This window comes from Nannospalax galili, unplaced genomic scaffold, assembly GCF_000622305.1.
Source record: "Nannospalax galili isolate Female #2095 unplaced genomic scaffold, S.galili_v1.0 scaffold746, whole genome shotgun sequence".
NCBI lineage: Eukaryota > Metazoa > Chordata > Mammalia > Rodentia > Spalacidae > Nannospalax > Nannospalax galili.
Window position 1 is genome coordinate 1,044,570 of NW_008354790.1, and position 5,277 is coordinate 1,049,846.

General features: G+C 41.0%; 1 pseudogene; it reads left to right on the top strand.

Annotated features, from left to right (window-relative positions):
* The first annotated feature begins 5,128 nt into the window (after positions 1 to 5,128).
* Positions 5,129 to 5,234, top strand: LOC115067516 (annotated as a pseudogene).
* Positions 5,235 to 5,277: the final 43 nt, after the last annotated feature.

Consider the following 5,277-nt stretch of genomic DNA (forward strand, 5'->3'; position numbering starts at 1 on the left):
TTGCTAGATGAGGAAGAGCTGATCTTCCTAAAACAAGGAACTCTAGATAGGCTGACTAGACTCAGCAGATGGACAAGCACTGGAGAACGGCTGGGGGTGCTGACAACACAGCAGACAGTAACAGGGATTATGGAGTATTTGGTGGGGGGGGAGACTGTGGGAGGTGCCATTTGGGATGTGGGTATACAGATGAATAAGATTGTTTGGGATGTTCTGTATGCAATACACACAAAAAAATCAACAAATAAAAAAAATGAATTATAGCTGAGGAAGAAGCATAAAAATTTGCTCCATGTTAATTCGTAGAGGTGAAATGTATCACCACTGAAATCTATCCAATGATTTTATATCCATGCTCAGGTAGATCTCAGAAAGTAACTGACTGTGACTAGTAATAATCAGATACATAGAGATTAGAGACATATGTGCAAACATCTAAGTTTTAGTAGCATTAAAAATGAGTTTTTATGTATGAAGCAGTGTATTTTTAAATGAAATGGAGATCTTTTTAAAGGTTAAAACCTCATTCAATTTTATGTCTTATAGGGTTTATGCTGAGTTCAATATTGTAGAACTGTATTAATTCAACTGTGAACCTAAAAATTTACGGCCAATTTTGTAAATTGTTATTGAATATGTTAATGCTGTAATGAAATGCTTCTTCTAATCATGTAGTTACCAAATAGATAATTTTTAATAAATAAATAAATAAATAAACTCTCTTGAGTAGACCATACAGGTCATATATTAGCCTAGTATATTAGTCAATGTTCTCTAAGGGAATAGAGCTGATAGAATGAATAAAGAGTTTATTAACCAGCTTACTTTGAAATAGTAGCAACAGCTGAATCCCAGCTGAAAGGCTGAGAACCGGGTAGTTGTTGGGTCTTGTAGCTGGGTGATGCCTCAGCAGTCAGAGGCTCTCAGAGTAGCTGTCACACATTGGAGAGGCTGAGAACCCGGTAGTTGCTCAGTCCGTGGGGCTGGGTGCCTCAGCAATCCCCTCTGTTCTCAACAACCTGGTGGGTTCCTGAAGAACTGCTGGTCCTCAGTCAACAGCAGAAGCCTGGAAACACTGGCTCCCGTGACGGTGACTGAGTCAGCAGCAGCAGCAGCCGATAAACCAAAACAGCAGCGAGACTGAAACCAAACAAGCCAAAGAATAGCCTTCCTTCTGCCACGTCCGTTTTGAGGTGGGCTGTTGCCAGAAGGTTCCGTCCGTATTTAGGGTGGGTCTTCATACACCAAGGCAATTAAGACGATTCTTCAAGTGAGGCTCCCTACTCACGTGATTCTAATTTGTGGCAACTCAGCATTAAAACCAACCGTGCATCCAGCAATACCCGTATATCCCAGAGGCCAGCGCACATTTTTTTCTTTTTTTTTTCTTCCCTCATTTTTTCAATTCTTTGAGAATTTTATACAATGCATTTTGATCATATTCATTCCCCATAACTTCTCTCCCTTCCCTACTCACCCAACTTTTGGTCCTTTAAAAAAAAAAAAAAAACTATCAAGTCCAGTTTGTGCTGCCCATATACTCTTGGGTGCATGGCCATCCTTTGGTGGTGGGAGACCCACCAGGGGCCACACCCTTAAAGAAAACTGGCTCTCCCTATGAATTTCTTTTAGCTCCTCAGCTAGACAACATACCCACCTCACTTCCACATGCTGAGATTTTTGTCTGGCTTGAGCTTACTCAGATCTTGTGTATGCTGTTGCAAACACTGTGGTTTCATATGTACAACTGCCCAGTTGTGTCTAGAAAACACAATTTGTTGTAATTGTCTGCCATCTCTGACTATTATGATCTTTCTGTTCCCTCTTCTGCAATAATCCCTGAGCCTTGGAGAGGAGGGAGTGTGACATAGGTGTCCCATTTAGGGCCAAGCATTCTGCAGTCTATTATTCTCTGAACCTTGACCAGTTGTGGGTCTCTGCATTAATCACCATCTATTGCCAAAGGAGGTTTCTCTGATGAGGGTTGAGAGATGCACTAATCTATGGGTATAACAGTAAGTCATTAGGAGTTGCTTTAATACAATGCCCACTTAGCAGAATAATATAATAGGGCCTTTCTTAGGGCCTGTGACTTGTCTAGCCATTCAATGCCCATTTAACAGAATCATCTAGTAGGTCTTCTCTGAGGTCCCATGACTTGTCTAGCCATAGGTTCTTGGTTCTGATAGTGGGGAGGGGTGCTTTCAAGGGAGGGAAGATAGAATGCAATGGTTGGTATAAATAGGGTAAAGAGGAATAAGAGAATAGGAAGGGTTAAATTGGGTGGCCAGTGGGAGGGCAGGGTAGAGGAGGGAATGTAGGGAGGAACAACTAACACGGAAAAGGTCATGTAGAAGCCTACCAATGTTGAAAAGTTTTTGTTTGTTTGTTTGTTTTTTCGTAGTAACTACCTCGGCCTTTAAAGGCCACACTATCTCTGTTAGGCTATGTTAGCTCTGCTCCTTTAGCACAAATGCAGTTATAGATAATATGCTATCAAATGAGTGTGCTTGTCATTTTTAAAACCCAGATTTACAAAGTAGGCATTTGTTGTGTTGGAGTTCACCTATAGGCTGTGGCTTGCCATCCTTCGTAAAGGGCATTGCTTAGCTTTTGGTGTGTGAATGGCATCTCACTCTCTGCATCTTTCTGCTGCTCGTTATCCTCACTTATCTTTAGGTTTTTAAGATGTCCCCATGTTACTCATGTGGATTTAGTCCAATCACTTCTATCATCAGAAACGTCAGCATGGAACGAATGTTTCATAATTGATTCATTAGCTCTCCTGCTGGTGACCAGGCTGATGGTGCAGGCTGAAAAATCGTGTTGATGGCTTTCCATATTGTTCATTGATTATTCATTGTCATAAACAATGTTACAGCTCACACTCATGAAAATGCCTCCTGGTGCATGTCAGAATTTCTTTACTATTCATACCTGCATATGAAATCACTGTACCTACGTGGTATATGTTTTCAGCTTTCCCGGCTATTACTGAGCTTCCTTTCTATGGGAGCACCATGGAACCATCCATCCATTGACAGTGCTTCCCCTTGCCCTGCATTCTTTTCCACATTTGCTATCGTTAGACTTGGAAAGGCTGGCAATCTGATGGCTCAGAGACAAGCTCTCTGTGGTTCCAGTTTGCATTTGCCTATTCACACAGAAGCCAAGCATCATTAATGGGATGAATGCATTCTTCTGTATTTTGACTTCCTTTTTGTAAAAATATCTGGTAATAGTCTTCACTTCTTTTCCTCATCAATTATTTGCATTTTTTCATGTTGGTTTATGAAAAGGCTTTATCACATTCTGAATACTAATTATTTATCTTTAATAGCTGTAGAAAATCATCTCTTCCAAGTATGTAAGTTTGACCTTTCACTTGTATTTTGATAGATGAACATTTGTAATTTTAATAGAGTCAAATGAATCAAATTTCTCACGTTGGCTCCTACTTTTGGCATCTTGTTTAAAAAACATTTCCTCCTTGGAAGGTCATGAAGACACTCACATTTTCCTCCAATGTGTGGAAGCTTTCCTTTCCTTTTCAGAACTTTAAACATCCTAGGATCTGTTTTGGTACAGTTCTGAATGAAAGAGAGAGAGAGAGAGAGAGAGAGAGAGAGAGAGATCATTGTTGTCCATTCCAGACTGCCATAGAGTACAGTTTTACTTTGTCATCGCACATGCATCCCCAACAGATATGCAGCACACCCTGTGCCACAGCAAATTCCTACCTGTGCACCATGTTATGCTATTGTTTCTGGACACTTTCTGTTCCTTTGATCATTTTCTTTGTCTCTGCCAATACCAAACAGTTCTAATCATTGTACCCTTATTGATAAGTCTTGGGTTCTGATTTCTAAAAAAAAAATCCATCCTCCTAATTTTTGTTATTTTTCCTCAATCAATATTTTCCTGTCCTCCCCCAGATAAAATTTAGAGTCTCATTAGGTCATATGAAAGAAAGCTGAGATTTTTGCCTTGAACTTCATTTAACTTCTGGGTTCATCTGGAGACACTTGATGCCTTTACATATTCAATATCAACCACTGTAGCTCTCACACTTCCACAGCATCAGAGGATGATAATCTGAGACAAATTTATGGCCAGTTGAACAGCTGTAGCCATTGTTGATTCATGGCTGTGTCAATGGAAAGAAAAGTTTCTGCTGTCTGAATACAGAATCCCGTCCTTGGCCCTATTCTTTTTTAAATATCTGCTAATCAATTATTCAGATGACACCAACCTGGTAGGGAGAACACTTGCCAGAGATGACATAATGAAAATTCAAAATGATCTCAACAGTCCGTGTGTGGCTAAAGCCAAGAAGATAAAAATTTAACAAGTAGATCTACTCAACCCGAGAGCCATCTCTGAAATCCACTTGTATAACTGCAGAATGGTTGCAGAGGGACTATCCGTTGGGCAGCAATTTATGTGAAAAGGATTTTGTGGCACAAGAGAAGCAGCTAAGTGGTTGCTAATCACAACCTAGCATGAGGAAATAATGTGAATGTGACCATTTAAGGAGCTAAGGCAAGCTTACTACAGTACAATGTCCAGTGGATATGAATTCGGGGTTCCCTGTACCTGGTGTGACCTGATCACACCCGCAGTACACTTCATCTTCGGATGTGTTGTATAGCACTATTCCTAGGGAGACATGAACAAATTGCTATTCGCCCCAAATAGAGAATTTACAACAGAAAAAAGTAATGATACCACCAATTTGATGAACCAGTGAATTTACAGGAGTTACTTACAGGAATATGCATGACTCAAAGGCAACTGCATCACCTAAGTCCACCTTAGCATGGGCGATAACTCACAGGTAGAGCCCTGGATCTCTCTGCACAATTTGCAGGCAGCTGAACAGGTCAGACAGTTTCCAGTCCTCAGCAGTCTTTATCACTTGTACAACCTTGGGGGAAAAGGGGCCATGGATCTGGTAAGTGGGAGGGACTTCCTGAGACTTGAAAGTTATTTCCTGAGTTACCAGCTTCCCTCCAGAATGGAATGTTTCAATTTGATAGAAATTGCAACACAGTGGGACAAGGACTCATCTGACTAGGACAAAGATACCACACTAATGCTTCTCAGAGTACTGAAGAAGTATGAAGAGTGCAGCCATGTCCAATTCAGCCCAAAAGGCTGCCATAGGAACACTGTAACTCATGGCCCCTGAACCCCTTGCCTGGGCTCAGGGATAAATTTGATCACAGACATAAAAGGAGGAGGACGAGGGGAGGAGGAGGAGGAGGAGGAATATAA